The sequence below is a fragment of the Tasmannia lanceolata genome, unplaced genomic scaffold, assembly GCF_043159265.1.
Source record: "Tasmannia lanceolata isolate RefF3 unplaced genomic scaffold, GAP_Taslan_0.1 ptg000008l, whole genome shotgun sequence".
In the NCBI taxonomy this organism is placed as follows: Eukaryota; Viridiplantae; Streptophyta; class Magnoliopsida; order Canellales; family Winteraceae; genus Tasmannia; species Tasmannia lanceolata.
In genome coordinates, this window is record NW_027518685.1 from 24918022 (window position 1) to 24937890 (window position 19869).

Here is a 19869-nt window from a genome sequence, read left to right on the forward strand (position 1 = left end):
GCAATTGCCCTAACAATGCTTTAATGAAATGGAATACATTTAAGTCCTCTTTGTAATGCCACCACATTTAGTCCTTACTTGCAAACAATTATTATTTTGATTTGCAAGTTGGATATTATTTTGATTTGCAAGTTGGATATTGAGCCGTCTTTTGAAGCCATTAGCAAGATAATTTTTAGAAGTATCACGGAAAAATTGAAATTCCAGGAAAACTAAAACAGCAGCTCAGATTACAGACCCCACAGTACTCAACGCAAACATTGCTTGCAAGAGAGAAGCTACATTTGCAATTTAGGAGAACTACAACAGCCAAAAGTCCAATAAGAAAAAAAAGAAAAAAGCCGTGTTAGAAACGCTGAACCCTCTTGTCAAAGGAAGGCAACAAGGCAACAGTAAGTTCAGGCGACTAAACAAATCTCCCTGGCTAACTTCAGTTAGCTTCAAGACTTGGATTTGTATGCACTCAAGGAGAATGCAACTAAATTAGATGCTAAAACCAAAGATTGTTAATTAGGCAATATAAATCTCATGCCTGTGGCCCGTGCTGATTGGCAGAGTGAGAACCTGGCCACCCAACAGGCATATAAGTTGTCATATGTTGAAGAGGCTGACCAATGTTGTTACAAGCTCCAGCGCTCTTGTCAAGGGGGCTACCATTTTCATCAGAGGATTCTCTTGTGGTCCCTTGAGAAGGTGGGCTGGCCGCCCCAGTTGTACCTATGCTTGCCATCTGTGGTGTTGGTGATAAAGGGTTTGCCGATTCTGGCCTTGGTTTTTTCCCTTCTGCAATGAAATTTCCCACCACAACCAGATAGAAAGATTTTAAGAATCAGCACCAAAAAAAATGGATTGTTACAATAGGAGAGGGGATGGCACTTGTGATAGGACAAAGTCTAGAATCTTCTAGACACCTCTAGAATCATGTAGACAAAATTATATTTGTACTTTGAGAATTACATTGGGATCAGAGGTCCCAGCTTGCATTACATAGTATATCTGGTCAGGAGCATACTCCTGAACCATAAGGTAGAACAATCTTCTACATAATTCTAGAGATGTTTAGAAGATTTTAGAATTCTCTACATAGTTCTAGAGGCGTTTAGAACATTTTAGAATTCTCTATATAAGTCTAGAGATGTGTAGAAGGTTCTAGATAATTCTAGAGATGTTTAGAAGATTCCAGAATTCTCTAAATAATTCTAGAGGTGTCTAGAAGTTTCTAGACTTCTTCCTGTGACACACTTCGATGGAAAGATGCTTGTGAATGGAGATGAAAATCATTATGATTTGCTCGCCTGTACAGGGCTTGCTGCCATTAACATCCCGGCCACGCCACCACCCAAAACACGACCATCTGATCCTGCCAATGAGACACTCAAACCACCAGTTCTGCTGCGGGTGCCACCACTCTCTGTAAGCAAATAGGAACCTGATAGAGAGAGAATCTCAAAGCAACCCTGCAGAAAGAGAACCCGCAATGAACGTTTCATCCATGTTCCAACACCGAAATGTAAGATTCCAAATAAGAAATACAGAATCCGATTTGCACATTTTCGATCCATGGGCATTAATTCACATTAATTGTTCGACAATAGGATTGTGCTTAATTGTTAAAACCTAAGAAGGGGCACTATTAATAAAAGAGCATGATTATGTTAAACATGAAACTTTGGAGGCTGGTCCATGTTAGTGTCATCATTGACAAACACCTTCATAATCCTTGAAGAGCATGTACAACTTGATAGAAATCGCTAACTGTATGTTTTTTTTTTCTTTTTTTGAGTGAGCAACAAACTGTAAGTTGTACGACAGTCCTGTCAATTAATTGAGGATAACCAGGGAAGGCAGGGGCGGAGCCGCCAGGAATTTACACTGGAGGGGGCGGGGGGACTAATTTACACTGGCTTGCATTGGTCATTGTGGGGCCATGGCCATTAAACTATCCAAGCATGCATGTGCATGCCATGTACCATAAAAGAGATTTTTCTAGTCATTGGCCCCCCTAATGCTATATGTGCCTCCGCCCCTGAGGGAAGGTATTTGTCATTTGAGTGAGACCCCATTTAGATCACTGATCTTCCTTGTAATACCAAGTGGGAAAACGACCTGATTGAGAACTTACATAGTAATTTGTAAGCAAACACAAGAAGGGTTGGTATTTCTTCCTGAGTATATTCAGATGTAGGCATCAATACGATATCTTAAGGGCTCAAGAAGTTGCTGGCTGCTAGATATGCAAGCGAGTTGTTAATTCGAAGAAAAAAAAAATCATTTGGCATTCAATAGTTAACAGATCACAAATTGGGAGAGGGCCAAATGTGTTAAGAACCAGGAATTACGAGAGTAATGGATATTCATCTGACAACACAGAAAAATGATAATGAATATGATAAGAAAACTGATATTTGTTCAATATGGGACAAAGATGTGCAAAAAGAAATTGGGCAAAAAACGATGATACTAAAACTTGTTGACATAAAATCCAGTCTGGTTGCTTTGGGTCTCCATGCTTTATACCCGTGCCGCTAACAAAAATATGTCCGGTTTGCATGTTTAATGACTTATATTATATGGACTGCCATTGGATTCCGCAAATCCTACGAATCCTTTGTTTTAAAATTAACTTATCATATGAACCTATAAAGTATAAACCATTCAAAAGGAGATGAGAATATAGGCTATATTCTGGAGGCAATTGTTACTATAAACACCACATTGAACCACACATTTTTTTTTGAATGGCACATTGAACCACACATAAAACTGGTTATATAAATTCGGTTCCATCCAAACCTCATAAGTCACAGTCCCACCGGATGTTGCTGGTTGGCGAAGAGTGACATTACAAATGACACCATTTGCTGAAAGAATACAAACTGTTTGTGGCCCTTGCTAAGAAAAGGCCATGATCTTTGAAGCTACGTCCTGCCAAGAGATAAAGATACCGTAGAAACACATGATATCATCACTTTAAAAAAAAAAAAAGAAGAAAAAATGAAAAAAGAAGAAGAAATACATGATGACAACTATATATCATGAGTCATTCGACTCCTTTCATTACAATAGTAATCTTAATCGAAAGCAAAAAGGAACAATGACAACAACCGAATAGAAGAGACAGTATATTATATATCGTCCTTCCTCATTAGAGCATGAACACACTCCAAACAATTAAGCAAACCTGAATGTAGTTCAATTTCAGAAGATCTCCAGAATATATTCCAAGTTGAAGAAAAAAGAAATTCTATGATATAAAACACCTAAAAGAGATAAAAGTCTTAATGTGCTTGCGTGAGCATGTAAGTTGGAAGTGTGTGTGGGTCAATGAGATGACAGATGAAGCCATAAAGCTCTTCAATGCCTCTTAAATGTTAGATGGGGCCAAGTTCCAATCATGGTTTTAAATTTTGACTGAAATCCAAAATTTCGGGTTTTGGACGGGACCGACACCGAAATGTCACATGCCCGAAATGGTATTTTATTTCGTCCGAAATTTCACTCAAAAACCTGTTTTTTTCTTAAAATCAATTTAATATTTTACCGAAATTTCGACTGAAATTACCGGAATTTCTCAAACTTTAGGAAATTTCGGCAAAATTTGGTATTGAATAAAATAATGTTTTTTCGTTTCGCCGGATTTCGGTCGAAATTTCGATTTCGGTGGGGTCAGAAACCAGTACCGAAACCGAAACCGAAATTTAAAACCATGGTTCCAATACATATGACAATAACGAGAAGTTCAATGACAAATAAAAGAGTGTAGCCCTAGAATGCAATAATATACATTATCCATGCCAGCTGTGTTGAACGACAATATTCTTGCAGATTAATCTCAAGCAAGATGCATTTTATGATTTTTCATGTTTTTTATGTATCCATCATTTTGGAAAAGATTCCATCCCACATGGATTTGAAAGAAATGTGTCTATTCATGAAGCTTCCACCTGAAAACAGAGACGGACATTATGGTGGCGTTTGGATGCAGGTAAAACTATTTCGAATGAAATAGGTTTTTGTGGAAATCAATTTTATGTTGTTTCTATCGCTCAATTTTCGTATAAATATATTTCAGTTGGTATGAGTTTTAAGCGAAAAGGGATTGAGCCTCTAGCTCAATGGTAAAGGCTTTGTTCTTCAACTTGGAGGTCCGAGGTTCAATCCCAGCTTACCTAGCGAAAACTCCATAAAACAAGATTCAGACAAAAAACATCTTCTCTATCAGCACGTCTTCTCTACCTTCGAATGGCTTGGCTCGTGGCAATCTCTCTGCCGGGATGCGCCAATTAGCAAGATTGTGGGTCAATCTAGTTTTGATAGCCAGTGGCTAAGCAGCATATACAAATTGGTTGACGTTGTCCTCGTGAAGAGCATTTTCTAGGGTATTGAACTAGTTTTGGAATGGTCGATTTTCAAACTAGGACTTAAATTGGTTGTGGGGTATGTGTGGCGGTGGTGGGTGGTGATGCAATATGATCGAAGGACTAATACTTCGCTCTGGTATCAAACTGATGTAGGACGGATTTATGGAAGGGGCGTTATGGGTGAAATGGATGAGTGGAAATTAAGGAAGATGAGTGGAAATTAACGTTTTGGATCTTAAAATATATGATTAGATTGAAAAAATATTTCTTCTAGGTTGAAGGTAGGTTTAGAAGGGTAAAGTATGCCGGGAAAGTGCAGACGCATGTCGGGAAGGTGCGAGCCAGAGTTTTGATAAGAATAAGGGACACAGGATTTAGGGTGAGATAGTTTGGGTAAAACAAGAAGAAAAAAATAGTGTTTTGAGGTTTTAGGTAGTGTTTTGAGATTTTAGGTAATGACGAGGAATATTTTCGGTTCCCAAACAATTTGCTTTGTAAAAAACCAAGAAAAAAAGAGATGAAATATGAGAAATATAGATTGCAGGTAACAAAGAAACAAGATACTTATCTCAAGGTATCCCACCAAGAGTTTTTTCTTGGCATCTCACAAAAGATGAAGAAGATTATGCTAGAATCACACTAGCAATCCCAAGCTTCACATCAATGGAACCCTAGGCATCACACCAAGAAGAGCAGACATCACAGCCACACAAGAGAAAAAATTCAAATCCATAGCATCTATCCATAGCATAGTATTATGGATGGGATGGAGCCAAACCCACGCATGGGGTGGGGCCTACCATTTTACATCTCATGCTAATGATGAGATGGGGCCAACGTTTTACACCTCTTGTTTTTATGGGATGGAGCCTGCCATTTTACACCTCAAGTTTTGGTGAGTGGGGCCACCATCTCTATGTAAACCTATGCATATGGTGGAGACCACCATTTTATCCCTAATGTTATTGATGATGTGGGGTCCACCATCTCTATCCAAATCCATGCCTTAAAGTGAGTCCCGCCATTTTACACCTCATGTTTTGATGGTGTGGGCCCATCATTTTACACCCATGCATAGCATGGGACCAGAATTCTAGTAGCAATTATGATGATCCCAAAGGCTCCTCCCTCCTCTTTGATTATATATATATATATATATATATATATATATATATATATATATATATATAGACTGCATTTGACTAATCTAGAGCATTGCTTGAACATGATGTGTGTTATTTCTGTAAATGGAATCTTTGTAGGTAAAGGATATGCAGTAGGTCTGATTTTTGGGGACTTGTTCTGTACATAATCCATATAAACGATTGATATATAGATAAATGAATTGTACCTGTAAACGGAGACAATGTTTTCATTTGACTTGCGATTGAATTTCTGATAAATCTGGGGCTACAGCAAAGCTAGAAGAGAAATCCAATCTCCTATACAAAATCTAATGGTACACATTAATAAAATCTGTACCCAAAGAAATGCCATTCCTTGGAATCGATTCAAGAATAGAGTACCATGAGATACATTGTACTCCGTCGCAATTTTTAACAATGACATCCAAAGAAGAGCTTGTCTATACGCACATAAAACTAAGAATTGCACCACAATGACATCCTTGATAATTGCAAGCTAATTTCAAAATGATGCATCACATTGATATAATAAAACTAAGTTCGTGATGCCTTCTCTTTTTGATATGTAATGACCTCATAACATTAATGAAATTCCAACAATAAATAACATCCACAAGCAGCAAGGTTGCTCAAGCAGGAATCATAAAGAAACATATATACCAATACAAGTCTATTACCTCGCCAGCTTTAATATTGATAATATGCGGAGTAAAAGCAATACCAGCAGAGCCTGCAACAACCAACCGATACGAACCAGTTTTTCACAAATTAATCAAACATATACATGTGCATAAAAATAAATAAAAATGAGAAGACAGACAAATACCCATGCACATGAACCAAAGTATATTTAGCTGCAGTGAACTGGTATGGGAAAAAGCTTACGTAAGGCTCCGTTTCTTTCGATGTAAAAATAGACGTAAAATTTGTTTTATGTTGTAAGAATGAATATAGAACAAATTCATGTCAAAGGAAACGGAGCCTAAATGACATCAACAGAAGCATTGAGTTGACATCTCAACTATTCTTGACATGAACTTCTGAAAAATGCTCATAGCATATCACACTATTTTGTAGCAGTGAATTATCACCCTATGAAAACTCTACAAGAACTCAAACTACTTCAAAATCTCAGTCTTTTTTCTTCTTCTAATAAATCAAATATATAATACTGTCAACAACAAAAGAAGAAACGCCAATGCTTAAAAAGATGAGCATAGAAATGCACCCTCTACAAAGCAATCATACTTGAAGAATGCACAAGTGATGTGATCCGACCGTTGGATCTTTTATTTTCTAGTTGAAACTTTGTTTATTTTATTTGTCGTTTAATAATGCCAAAAATAACCATAAGTCCTCGATGTAATCAAACGACTAATAAAATAAACAAAGTATCAACTAGAAAATAAAAGATCCAAAAGTTGGATCGCATCAATAAGAAAGTACCTAAGGCATCCAACTGCTGCTTCTTTCCCGACCCTAGTGGGCGCTCTCTATTTTTCTTAACCGATGGTTCTGATGAAGGAGTATCTGAGTATCCAGACCCAGATAGAGGGGTCAACGATAATGCCATATTACCATCGGGTCCGCACTTCCTTGGCCTTCCTCTCTTATTTTTCATCGGCTCACTCGTGCTAAACCCAACCGGTCTCACACCTGATGACGTCTCACCGTATGGAGAGTTCAAAGAATCAGTTGGTCTTGTCATGGGTGGAACTACTGAACTAAATGGAAGGCGCATGTTTTGGATCATCCCTGCTGAATTTGGACTAGACATTGAATTATTTGGTAAGCTTACACCATAAGAATTCGAACCCAACATCATACCAGGATGTTCAGATGATGTTAATCCTTTAGCTTCCCTAGAATCCATTCACAGAATCCTAATTCCAGTCACTAGAAATTTACATTCTTAAGGGATACAGAAAACCCATGTCAGTTTCAAGTGATTTTGCGATTCCACCCTTCTTGTAAAATTGCTTAATGCAGTCCCTAAAACTGTAATCCCAAGACAAAAAACAGGGAAAAAAAAAGGAAGCTCAATCAGTCCCAACTAAGCAAACCGGATTGCATTTTAAATAAAAAGAGAGGAAGAAAAACAAATCCCAGCTATGGGATTTCCTCTAAAACTTACTTTAAGCATCATTAACCAAGAACTGATTTTTTATTTTTTTTTCACAAATAAGGCGTTAGAGGGAAAATGGGTTTTTTTCCCCCTTTCTAATAAGAAAAAATAATAAGGAAAATCAGAAACAACATTGAAGCTTCTTTTATAACCAAACTCCACTCAGCTAAGAAGGGAAAAAACAATAGCAACAGCAGAATAAAAAGAGAAAAAAGAGAAGATACAGTACCTCAGTTCAATGGAGGGGATTTTTAGGGTTTAAAGGCCTCCAAATTTAGGGTTTTAGTGACTCCCTCCCTCCCTCCCTCTCTCTCTCTCTCTCTCCCTGTTTTTTTTTTTTAATTTTCACCTACCCTTGCGTTCAGAAAAAAGGGAAAATGACAGAATGAGGTGCAAATAATGATTCTACTTTTTACCTAAAATGTGTAACAACAAAAACACTACTCCTTAATTACAACGTTTAGCCCTTGTTGCTTCCTGACTCCATTATTATTATGGAAGTGAAATATTCCGCCCCCTCTTTTTACTTAGATTGAGACAGGCCTATGCAGTGTATATATGAGTCATGACTACTCTTTTACACTAGATTGGGCTGTCCTAGGTAAAAAAAGAAGAAGGGTGGGAACATATCATAGCAATTTGAAGCTGCTTTTCCATTTTTTGCATCTCTCACTTTTCTCTTCTTTTATAACTAGTGGTTTTCATCTCCCACTTTGGATGTGTGCACCATTTCCCTTTTCCCTCCTTGTTTTGAATGTTCAAACGCTTTGGAACTTCATAAGTTCATATAATACATGCAAAGATTTAAACACTTCTAGTCTACTGGTGGTGATAAATTCACCCCACTTTGGTGGGGCCTAACAAGTGAATTGTTCAGATCTTTGAACATGGTAAGCCCCACCTGTACTTATTCCCAGCATTCTCTCTTCTTCCCTTTGAGCACAAACCTTTGGTGGGGCCTGACAATGAATGATCTAAATCTTTGAAGAAGGTGGACATCATAAAAGGTGTATCTTAAAAAAAAAAAAAAAAAATCATTTGCGACAACCTGATTCAAAGATCCAAACTGTTCTTTTGTTGGGCCTCAACATAAATACGGAGAGTTAGGATCATCATACAGAGATGGTTTTTGAAGAAAGGTTTGGACTGCAATGAATTTTCTAATAAATACGGTGTATGTACGGAGGCGCATGTATTTAAAAAAAAAAGAAGAGTGGGGCCCACATTGTTCAAAAATCTAAACCATTTAGTTGGTAGGCCTCAACGTAAATACGTCGTACCAGAAAAATCAACTTCATTGGATGATCATAACTCTTCGATCTATAGAGATTTCTATATGTTGTAATAGGTTAGAGGGTTAAGATCATCCGACGGAGTTTAATGGGTCCAACAACTGAATGGTTTGGATCTCCATATTTTTCAAAATATATGCTCACCAACGGACCAATGCAATATACACTATCTCACCTACAGGCATATATCATACAATGCATTTTTTTTTCTTTCAAAAAAATCACTGGGGCCCTCCTCGATCAGCTAAGTGCATATATCATATAACATGTATTTTTTAAGAAAATATGCCGGGCTGCTTATTTGAAGATCCAAATCGTTCAAATGTTGAGCTTTAACGTAAATAGTCTTTGCAACAAAATCATCTCGATGATCAGATAGTATCTGATCTAATATGATGGCACCATATATGAATCTCTATGGATCGAAGAGTTGGGATCATCCCTGTGAGATGATTTTCGGGGCAAGGCCTATTTACGTTGGGTCGCAACAAATGAATGGTTTGGATCTTCGAACAAAGTGAGCTGAACTGATTATTAAAAAAAGAGAGGATAATACTCATTCTATGGTGTCCACCTTCAAAGATTTAATCATTCATTGTTGGGCTCCACTAAGGGTTCATGTTCAAAGAGAGAAGAGAGAGAGGGAGTACTGGTTGTAGGAATAAGTATGGGTTGGGCCCACCAATAGTTCAGGTTGGGGGGTGGGGGGGGAGAGATGGTGGTACCAGTATTGTGCTGGTTGTGGCTTCACAATAGTAAGGGGGTGAATTTATCATAGAAAAGGGGTGAATTTATCACCATGTCCTCGTATATTTTGAAAGGTGCGATGGGGTGGGGCCCATGGGGTTGTGTCATCTAAACCATTCATTTGTTAGGTCCTTTCTTAAATATGTAGGCCATGTTCCATAAATCATCCCCATAGAATGATCCTAACCCTCAGATCTGAAGAGGTTCTATAACTTGACATCCCCATAGAATGATCATAGAATGATCTAATACCCTGATGTGTTGAGGGATGTTACTAGAGAACCACTTAATATTTGAGGGTTAAGATCATGCTATGGAGATGCATGATTTATGGAGCACCATTTTAAAAAATTGCATCAGCTAAGAGCAGCGGCTAACAGTTAGGCCAATAGACCAAGGAGTATCAAGGGAGGTTTTGGAAACATTCGATTTCCTTCCTCCTTGAATCTTGATAGATATTAGTCTTGTATTCTTTGTACTTATTTGTTGGGTTCGTATCATCTTGATCTGCTCCCCGGGTTTTCTTTCGTTTTTTTAAAATAATTCTTTGCCATTCAAAAAGAAAGAAAGAGAGAGAGCATGTAAATAGTAGTATAGGTAGATGCTAACAGTATCATTGGCCCAGTTGTTTCAAGACAAAAGAAAAGAGGAAATAAAGGCTTACGCCGGTAAAAAGTGAGCTAGGCAATACTTTACATTTGAACTAATTTTGCTTGTTTTTCGCTCATAGTAAAATATGATGTAAAACCCTATTTTAGGAAAAGAGCTGAAAAATCATAAGTATTTGTTTTGTTTAGGTTGAGAAATTGATGAAAAAACCATAAATTTTTTCATTTTCGTAAAAACAAACATGAAAATTGTGAAGGGAGCATAAAACTTTGCATGTCAAAACAAATCAACCCAAATGTAAACTGCCAATAGAAATTGGACGCTCAAGATTAAATGATATGGTATAAAGCTTCTAGTTGGATCCGTCCAGATGATGTAAGATTTGATGTCTAATTCGTCTCACATTAGCATTTAGTTATTGGGTAGTGAATGAGTGCTCAGTTGTGACCATGGTTTTAAATTCCGACTGAAATCTGAAATTTCGGACTGACATTTTGGATTTCGGTGAGGACTGAAACGAAAAGGTACCGAAACCAAAATTCTCGAAATTTACCAAATCTCATTCGAACGAAATTAACATAATTTTGCCTGAAAATTCGGTAATTTCGATCGAGATTTCGTCCCAAAAATCCAGCGTTCCATGCGCCAATTTGGCTAGAAATTTCAGGATTTCAGCGGATAAGTCCGAAATTTTAGCCGAAACCAAAATTTAAAACCATGGCTGTGATGCATTTTCTTCCAGTCTTACTTCGTTGCACCATCGAGGCCTATCATATGATTACGGTCATATGGTGCATCCCAAGTCCCCACGGATGTTATATGCTATCTGTTGTGCCTCTAGTGACATGGGTTCATGGCAACAATCGATATAATGTGAGGGAAATTTTGAATTGCCAAGTGGCACTGAGTTTTGGCCGTGTTTGTTTTGGATTTTGAGAACCGATTGTGAGTCAATATTGGACTACCTTAAGGCCCTTTTCGTTTAAGATTATGATAACATACTGTGAGTCCAAAACCAATCATTGGACTCACACAATCTGGTTATCATAAAAAAATCAACAAAAAAAACAAAAAAAATCTGGTTGTGATAATCTTAAACAAACATGACCTTAATTTTGAGTCTAATAATCAGGTTTTCGACTCAAAATAAGCTCTCAAAATCCAAAACAAACACTGCCTTAGTGTACGTCATACACATTTGATTAGAATCTATGTTTAAACAAAGTCTTGATAAGAATTGTCATCGTAAAATGCCACATGGTATGTTGCAACCCGGGTTAAACAACAACCAATCCATCCTTTTTTGCCACGCTGGTTGGGGGCCACCAAAACGAAGGGTCACTTTCACTTTTCAACAGAAAGTGATATATTCACCCCCTTTTCTTCCTCGAATACTCTTTTTACAATAGAGGGCGTAGGTTGGGGAAGAAAAGCGGGCGAATATATCATTTCCCTATTCAACGAGGTATGTTAATAGGGACCATTTGAGATTAAATATGATACTATGAGCACAAGGGAAATGATATATTCGAGCCCTTTTCTTCTCTGGGCCATCCCTTCACAAGGGAAATGAATCAAATGATCTCTCTCTCTCTACACTACCTGATAGAGACAAGCTCAAACATGTCAGACATGTCAAAGGATTCAATGAGGAAGCATTTGACGCACATGTTGTAAAGGGCCATGGACTTGCTGATTGTCGGCAAGGATAAAAATGGCATGCAAATATTGTAAAACATCCCTTGAATGTGGTGAACTACAAAGATGGTTAGAGAGGAGTGGAGAGAAGAAGAGAGAAAGCACAAACTTTGAAGTCTATTCCAACTTTATTAATTAATTTCAAATTGGAGATTCGCATTGTTATTTCTTTATAATTAAGAGGACTAAGGCAAGGCGACGCTCTATCTCCATTTTTATTTGTGATTGTGGCAGAAACATTGGGCAAACAGATTTACCAAGGTAAGGATTTGGGATTGATTGAAGGATATATAATGGATAATCAAGGGTGGAGATATCTCATCTTTAGTTCGCTGACAACACACTGATTTCAGTACACTAGAGGTAGAAAATGTGCTTAACTTGATGTTACAAGTTAGTCACAGGACAAAGTATTGGATCCTTGGCACCCACATTTCTCAAGAGGAGTTCGAGTGGCTGGTGAGTCTATTCGGGTGCACAGTGGATCGCTTTCCCACATCTTATCTTGGTCTCCAATTGGGAGGGGTAGGCTCTTGATGAGTCAATGGGAATAAAAAGTAGAACGGGTGGAAAAAATACTGGATACTTGGAAGTGAAATTTGGTCTCCTTGAGAGTAAAATAAAATTAATCAAAGCAATTCTCACAAATATTCCAATATCTTAACTATCAATGTTCAAATTCCCAATGAGCGTGGCCAGCTAGATAGGGCAAATCCAAAGAAGATTCCTTTGAGGTGGGTTATATGATAATTGGAAGATGCATTTGGTGTGCTGGAAGGAGGTTTGCAAACCAATTATTGCAAGAGGGCTTGGGATCAGAAGATTAAAGATGTAAACAAGGCACTCCTAAGGAAGTGGCTATAGACATTCGGGGAAGAGAGGCATCACCTATGGGTGAAGGTCATCGAAGAGAAGTGTGGATCACTACCAGAGAAATGGGAACCGGATGATAGGTTTGGGTATGCAGGAGTGACAATTATTGAGGACATTCTCAGCCAAAAGAGCAATTTCAATGAAGGAGTCAGGTTTAGAGTTAACGCGGGAGAGAGGATCAAGTTATTGTTTGCAGTGGTGGTGTATCATGAGGCATGGGTTAAGGATTGCTTTGAAAGATTGGAGAATGGGATATCGTGGAAGATTAGTTTCAGAAAAACTTCTTTGATAGGGAAATAGAGATGTTTCAGAAAAACTTCTTTGATAGGGAAATAGAGATGGTAACGAGGTTACTACAATTGCTAACGTCCCGTTTTTTAAAGAAGTTGGACGATGGCAAAAGGGTTTGGATCCGGTGCTCTTATGAGTCTTTCACCATCAAATCATTCTACAACCTGATTGTATCCAATCCTACAACTTCTCTAGTTTCTAGAATGTGGAACATACGGGTTCCACCTAGGGTATATACATTTTCCTGGACGATTGTTCTAGACAAATTTCTCACAGTGAATCACCTACGTAATCTGAATATGTGGATAATCGACCATTGAGTAGTATGTGTGGAGGCGGGGAGTCAGTTGATCACATATTCCTTCATTGCAATACCGCCAGCTACACGTGGAGTCAAATTCTAAGCAAATTTGGTATATCATGGGTATCCCCCTCCAAGCTTTCAGAGCTAATGGAAAGTTGGTCTTCTATTCCATGGTGTAAAAGAGGTAAGATCTTATGGAATGTGGCATTACTAACTACCATTTGGGTGTTATGGAAAGAGAATAACGCTAGAGTGTTTGGAGGCTTAGTGAAGACCCCTAGTACCTTTTCATTAAGGAAATTACGCTGATCATCTCTTGGGCCAGGGCTTTGCCCAGTTTCCAATTTGTGTTTGAGCTTGACTTATGGCAAGGTTGGTTAGAGGTATGCACCAGCATCGAGCAAAGGACAACCATTTCACAGGCATGGGAGCTTCCTAGTAGCAGGTATCTAAAGCTGAACTTTGATGGTTCAACCTTGGGAATCCAATCCCTATTGGAGTCGGTGAACTTTTACGAGACAATGTTTGCACAATGATATGGGCTTTCTCAGGCCCTATTGGGATTGCAAACTCTAATGAGGCCGAGATCGGAGTGGTTCATGAAGGAATTAAGGAGATTGATCGCAATATTAACGATCAGGTAGTAGTGGAGGCAGACTCCCTTAATGTTATCCGTCATTGCTTCTTCTCCGGGAAAAGTAGTTCTCGACCCGTGGGCCTTCTACCACCACACGCCTTGCCCAGCCAGGCTTTTGCCTATTGCGGAAAATTCCCCACTGCTTATAAATGGTTGAAGGGAAGTACTCCCCATCCTTGGAGGTTTGCACATTAGATTGATGAGATATTGGATCAAGTGGCAAGATCCTCCATCTCCTTTCATCATATTTATAATGGCATCCCCTTTTATCATGTATAAGAGGTTGGGAATCTTCGACTTCTCCCTTGACGGGTCTATGTCTTGCCAGCGTTTTCTGTTTCTTTGCTTGCTGTCTTTTTTTATCATCTCAATCGCCAGGGTCCTCACCATGTTCCTTTTCTCTGTTAATATTATTCGTTGTCATTAAAAAAAAAGTCAAACAACCAATTTAGGTCCATAATACAATTCAACATATTTCAGCACTCCTTAAGCTGAATTCTTCTATGGGACATGTTCAACTTGTTGATCATATGTGAGGACCTGTGTGAAGATATCAACAACTTGTTCACTCCTGCAAAAGTGAGCTGTGAAATAGCTTTCCAAGAAATTGCCTAGCAAATATTGTGTGCTTGGTAATCTTATTCAAAGTAGTTAGAAGCTTGAGAATTTGTATCTTGCTGATCAAACCTAATTGTGAGCAACAGAAGTTGGAGACCAAATGCCTAACAATGCTAAACTGCAGTTGTTAAATAATAATACATTAATCAATCAAGCTGGAAGAGTACTGAAGTTCATGTCTTCCATGTATCCCTTTCAATTTTAATTTCTTTTAATTATTACTTCACTTTCCTTTTCCTTTCACGGGTCTTCCATGTATCCCTTTCAATTTTAATTTCTTTTAATTATTACTTCACTTTCCTTTTCCTTTCACGTCTGAAGTTGGTGGTTAGGCCATGGGCTCAAACCTTCTTTTCCTTCCATGTTCTCATTTTCTTCATTCTCATTTTCCAAGCCATAATAAAAAACTTGCTGGTTGTGCCTCGTGCTCTAGCGATTAGGTAGTAGTATATATCCAAGTTGCAGGATCGAGATTATGAATTTGACTCCAGCTGACTCACCAAAAAATAAAATTAAAAACTAGTAACTTGGGCTGAACTAAGCTCACTTTCTTCTAATCATTTTTAGGAAAAAATGGATCCAGGGCTTGAAGTTCACTTGGGTGGAAATTAAGCAAATAAACAACACCGATATTGCTTATAAAATTGTTTAAAAAAACTAGTTTTTTGAAAACAATAAAGCCTGCAATCCAAAAAAGAGCCCATTTTTTGTGTTTTGGTTATCATTTTGGAATTGAACTGAATTAAAAAACGTGCTATATCCCTCGGTATCGTCAACTTCTTTGATAAAAATAAATAAAAATAAATAAATTTTGAGGCTAGTTTCTTTTATTGCACTTAAATGTCAACGTTGCATGTGAAGAGACAAGTTGTACTAGGTATATTTCCTTTATTGTCTGGGAGACCATGAAATACATCTAACTGAAAACAGTTTGAGAAGACAAACACAATAATCTGGCTCTGATACCATGAAAACAGTTTGAGGAGAATGCAATTAATCCTTTGATTAGGGCTAATCTTATATTATATACCGTATTATCAGAAGTACTCTAACAACAATATTAGGACCATTTTTATGTATAGAAATACATATCAATGCATATGTGTTGGGGTTCCACGCAAAAGCAAATTATCCCACATTGGAAAAATGGGCGGTTGTGGATGGGTTATAAGGGAATGGGCACCCTCCCACTAACTGCTGGCTTTTAGGGGTGAGTTCTACGAGGTTAAAATTCCCAAAAAATGCTATAAGAGCTCACGGCATGTCAATCCCGGTTTGCCTCTGAGGGTGGAAATGTCTCTCAGGGAAGATCTCAGAAACCCAGGTGTAGTATCTCATGGTCCCCACGTTGCCACCATGTGGAGGGGGGAGATTGTCCACGTTGCTTCCATTGGAGGGGGAGATTGTTGGGGTTCTACACAAAAGCAAATTATCCCATATCGGGAAAAATGGGTCAATATGGATGGGTTATAAGGGAACGGGCACCCTCCCTCTAACGGCTAGCTTTTAGGGGTTAGTTCTACCCCGGTCAAGGTCCCTACAATTGTAAAAAAGGTTTTTCTAGTCCAAATTCTACTAAGGGTTCAATACCACATCAATTGTTAGCTAGAAAGTGTGTTGAATTTAAAAAAAGTCTCAATTAGCATAATTCCAAAGTCCAAAGGTGTATATAGTAAACTCTTCCACTATGGGATGACTAAATTCCAACTCGCTAGATAGTCTTGATTGCCATTCTTCTAGGGAAGGAAGTTTTCAATTAAGACAAGGGTAGTTATAGTTGTGGAATACTAAGATCGAATTCGTGTTCCTGTAGGGCACAAGCATTCCAATGATCCTAAGCATGGCTGTTTTCTGGGGAACATGAAAATTGAAGAATGAGGCCGTGTGTGCAATTCCAGGTAAATTTTACCCACCAAAAATGAGAGAATTGAAGCAATTAAACAAAGCTATACACTACAGACTACTATAAATTATGTCATTGAAGTCACCGTCGAGAAGGGAAGAATTCAATATTTTTGTTTGAATGTCAAGGAATTAAATTAATAAGAAATGAAAACCCGTAACTACCCCGTCGATTGAGATGATCAAGATAAGAAAGGAACAAGACAAGAGAAAAACCCAACACATAAACCCGTCAAGGGGGAGGAAATAAAAATTATTTGTTGAATTAGCTCTAAAGAATTCAATATTTTGCGCCGAGATTACTGGAATCTCACAAAATATGAACATGAAATTGTAGGGTTCTTTGCAAGTAGTCCAAAATTTTGAAAACAGAAACCAGATAGAGGAGTTGGAGGAGAAAAGATACACAAAATTATGAACTACCAACAACGAAAAAACTATAGAAAAGGAGAAAATCTAAGGGTTTCCACTTTCTGAAATCTACTGGTGAAATCTAAGTAAATCTCTGAGCTCCAAGGAACGTTGCATTTGGTAGTCCAACTAAAGATAAAATGCCATTATCTACACTCCAACAATGTTTGACCAAATAGAAAAGCCCCAACTGTAAAGAAAATAAAATAGATAGTGGGAAAGTAATGAAAAATATTAAACCGCACTTGGTGCAAGTTAAAGAATATAAAGTGTCATCCTGAGTAATTTTCTCTTCTATCAAGAAAAGAAGAGTTTATAAACAATGAGTATTTTAGGTTTGCAATTCTTAAAGATAAAGATGCTTGATGAAAGACCTTTTTGCTGCACATAACATATAGAATTACTAGATCGAGTGAAACGAGCAGTTTGACAACATGGTAAGCTATTTAATTGAGTCTCTGCATTTAAAGCAGTTTTGTGAAATCCAAACGTGAAATTGTCTCAATGTTTGGAGACAAATCTCATATTTCGAAAAAAGAAAGAAAGAAAGAAAGAAGAAGACGAAACCATAAAAGCCAAGTTGAGAAAATCAAGTGTAAAAACCCTAAACAGTAGGAACCATAATTTCTCATCCCCCCCCAAAACAATGCTAAAAATGGAGAGTAGAACCCCATTATCTTAAATCTTGTAAGATTTAAAAATCCCAAATCATCTACAGCAATAAAACAGAAAATCATAGAGCAGATTGGAACCCTACCTTATGTTTTTTTTCCTGAAAGAAATGCTAAAAGTGGAAAATAGAAACCCATCATCTAAAATCTTGCAAGATTTTTCTAAGAATAATACTATCACAAAAAACCGTATCATCTATAGCAATAAAACAGAAAATCATAGAGCAGTGCTATAAATAGCAAGCAGTTGTAGTACACAACTACTACTAGTAGAAGAAATTAAGAAACCCTAGTTTTTTTTTTGAATGAATCAAGAAACCCTAGTAGTAGTCTTAAGGAAGAAGATGGTTATAATCAAACACCAAGGCCCAAAGATTCAAACCTATTGATATTGGAAAGAAAGAAAGTTCCATGAACAACAACAAGATGATCTGAATAAATCAAAGATCAACAAGAAAAACAAAGCTAGAAAGTACAAAATAAATATTAATTGTACATAATCCATCAATAAGCTGACCTTTCCAATCCACATAGCCGGTAATTTATTCTCCATAAAATCGATTCTGTCCGAATTTCCATCTCCATCACCCAAAATATTACACCACGGCCGCGAGCCATCTCTCAGTACGGAGCCCGCCCGGTCGCATTACCGGCCCAGTCGACCGGTAACTGACAATTCGCCATGTTTAGTGGCAAATTAAAGAAAGGCAACCCTGCCGATGGGTCTGGAAACAAGTTAGGGTTAGGACTAGGGTTAGGGTTAGGGTTACCGCCCGATGATTGAGACACCGGGGGCTGAATCTGAAGTGGCTCCTCCTCATCCAACGGGAGCCGCTCATACGCCACATTAGTAAATGACGCAGCAATCACTATCACCGGACCCGCTGCAATCAGGGCCCCCACAACATTCCCTCCGACAACCTGCCCTTGCCCACCAGCTAAAAGCACGGTTAAACTCGTGGCCCCCGGTGGGGCCGGCGGTGGCAAGAAAGAACCCGAAAGTGATAATATCTCGAACCGGCCATGCAAAGTGACGATCCCGCCGGCTCCGGCCGGCTGCCGGAGACTTACATTAGTGACGGTCCCACTCCCGCTTAGGACGCAGACCCCACGTTGTCTCCGGCGAGCATACGTAGAGATACAATCAAAGACATCACAACCGTTGGTGACCTCTAGTATATGGGCCCGGAGCGTGTTCGCACTCTCGCGTGTTATAATTACCGGCGGCTTCATCTTGTTCTTCGAACCGGGTGGTCGGCCTCTCGGTCTCCGGCCGATGATATCCCCCGGGTTGCCGGAGTTTTGGCCGATGTCATCTCTTTCCCCGGAATATTGGCCTCTTGTATTATCCTCATCGGAATCCGGTTGCCGGTGCAAGTGCAATTCCGGGAGGTGTATTTGGTGAGCGTATCTTGATGCAGTCCCTAAATCCAACCCAGCCATCTATCTCCACATCCAAGGAAGATAAAAAATCTTAAAAAAAAAAAAAGGAGATTTAGATTTTTATATTTAATAAAAAAGAGAAAAGAAAGGTTTGGAAATAGAACCCTAGAATAGAAAACGAGGATCGAGTAAGGAGAAAGAGAGGGAGGAGGCTGTAGCAGAGAAGGGTTCTGATAAATAATGTTTGAGAAAGAGAATGGATTTGACGTAGTAAAAGAAACAAAAGAGGAAGGTGTGTATTTATGTATGTGTGGGTCTGGCGTATGGAATATGATAATAGATTAATTGGGGAGTAGGGTTTTAGAGTTAACCATAGTTAAGGGACTTCACCTAGGGTTAGACGTGTGTGGGCCTGGGTTAGCATTTGCAAGTGGGAGGGGTGCGGCGGGTGGGCCCTATTTTGTCGTTTGTTGTTGTTTCAACTTTCAACGAGGAAAAAGCGAGCGTCCGAGAAGCTTGGCCGTATGATGTCAGCTATGATCTGGACCCTTAATCTGATGGGTCCCAACTTTAGGTGAAATAATTGCTCCTTTCCGACGTTTCTAACCATAATCAAAAGCTAGAATGTGGATCTTGCTCTTTATTTCTTGACCGTTGACTAGCAAGCCTCGGATTGGACGGTTGGGATCATGATTTTTCACATTTTTGGATCTGATGCGGGTCCACCATGGACGGTTGTATTAGAGTGCATATAGTCATGACTCATGAGATACATTGTGATTGGGCCCCTCTATGTATTACA

The 19869-nt window shown here is 38.5% G+C and overlaps 2 pseudogenes across 1 annotated transcript; both read right to left on the bottom strand.

Annotated features, from left to right (window-relative positions):
* Positions 1 to 189: 189 nt before the first annotated feature.
* LOC143884950 (AT-hook motif nuclear-localized protein 10-like) lies at positions 190 to 7979 on the bottom strand (annotated as a pseudogene). The gene is made up of 6 exons (XR_013253101.1): positions 7861 to 7979; positions 6953 to 7504; positions 6184 to 6236; positions 2794 to 2925; positions 1297 to 1457; positions 190 to 809 (listed from the first exon to the last, which is right to left on the bottom strand). The product of XR_013253101.1 is annotated as an AT-hook motif nuclear-localized protein 10-like (transcript).
* Positions 7980 to 18055: 10076 nt separating this feature from the next.
* LOC143883477 (AT-hook motif nuclear-localized protein 23 pseudogene) lies at positions 18056 to 19324 on the bottom strand (annotated as a pseudogene).
* Between the last annotated feature and the right edge of the window lie 545 nt (positions 19325 to 19869).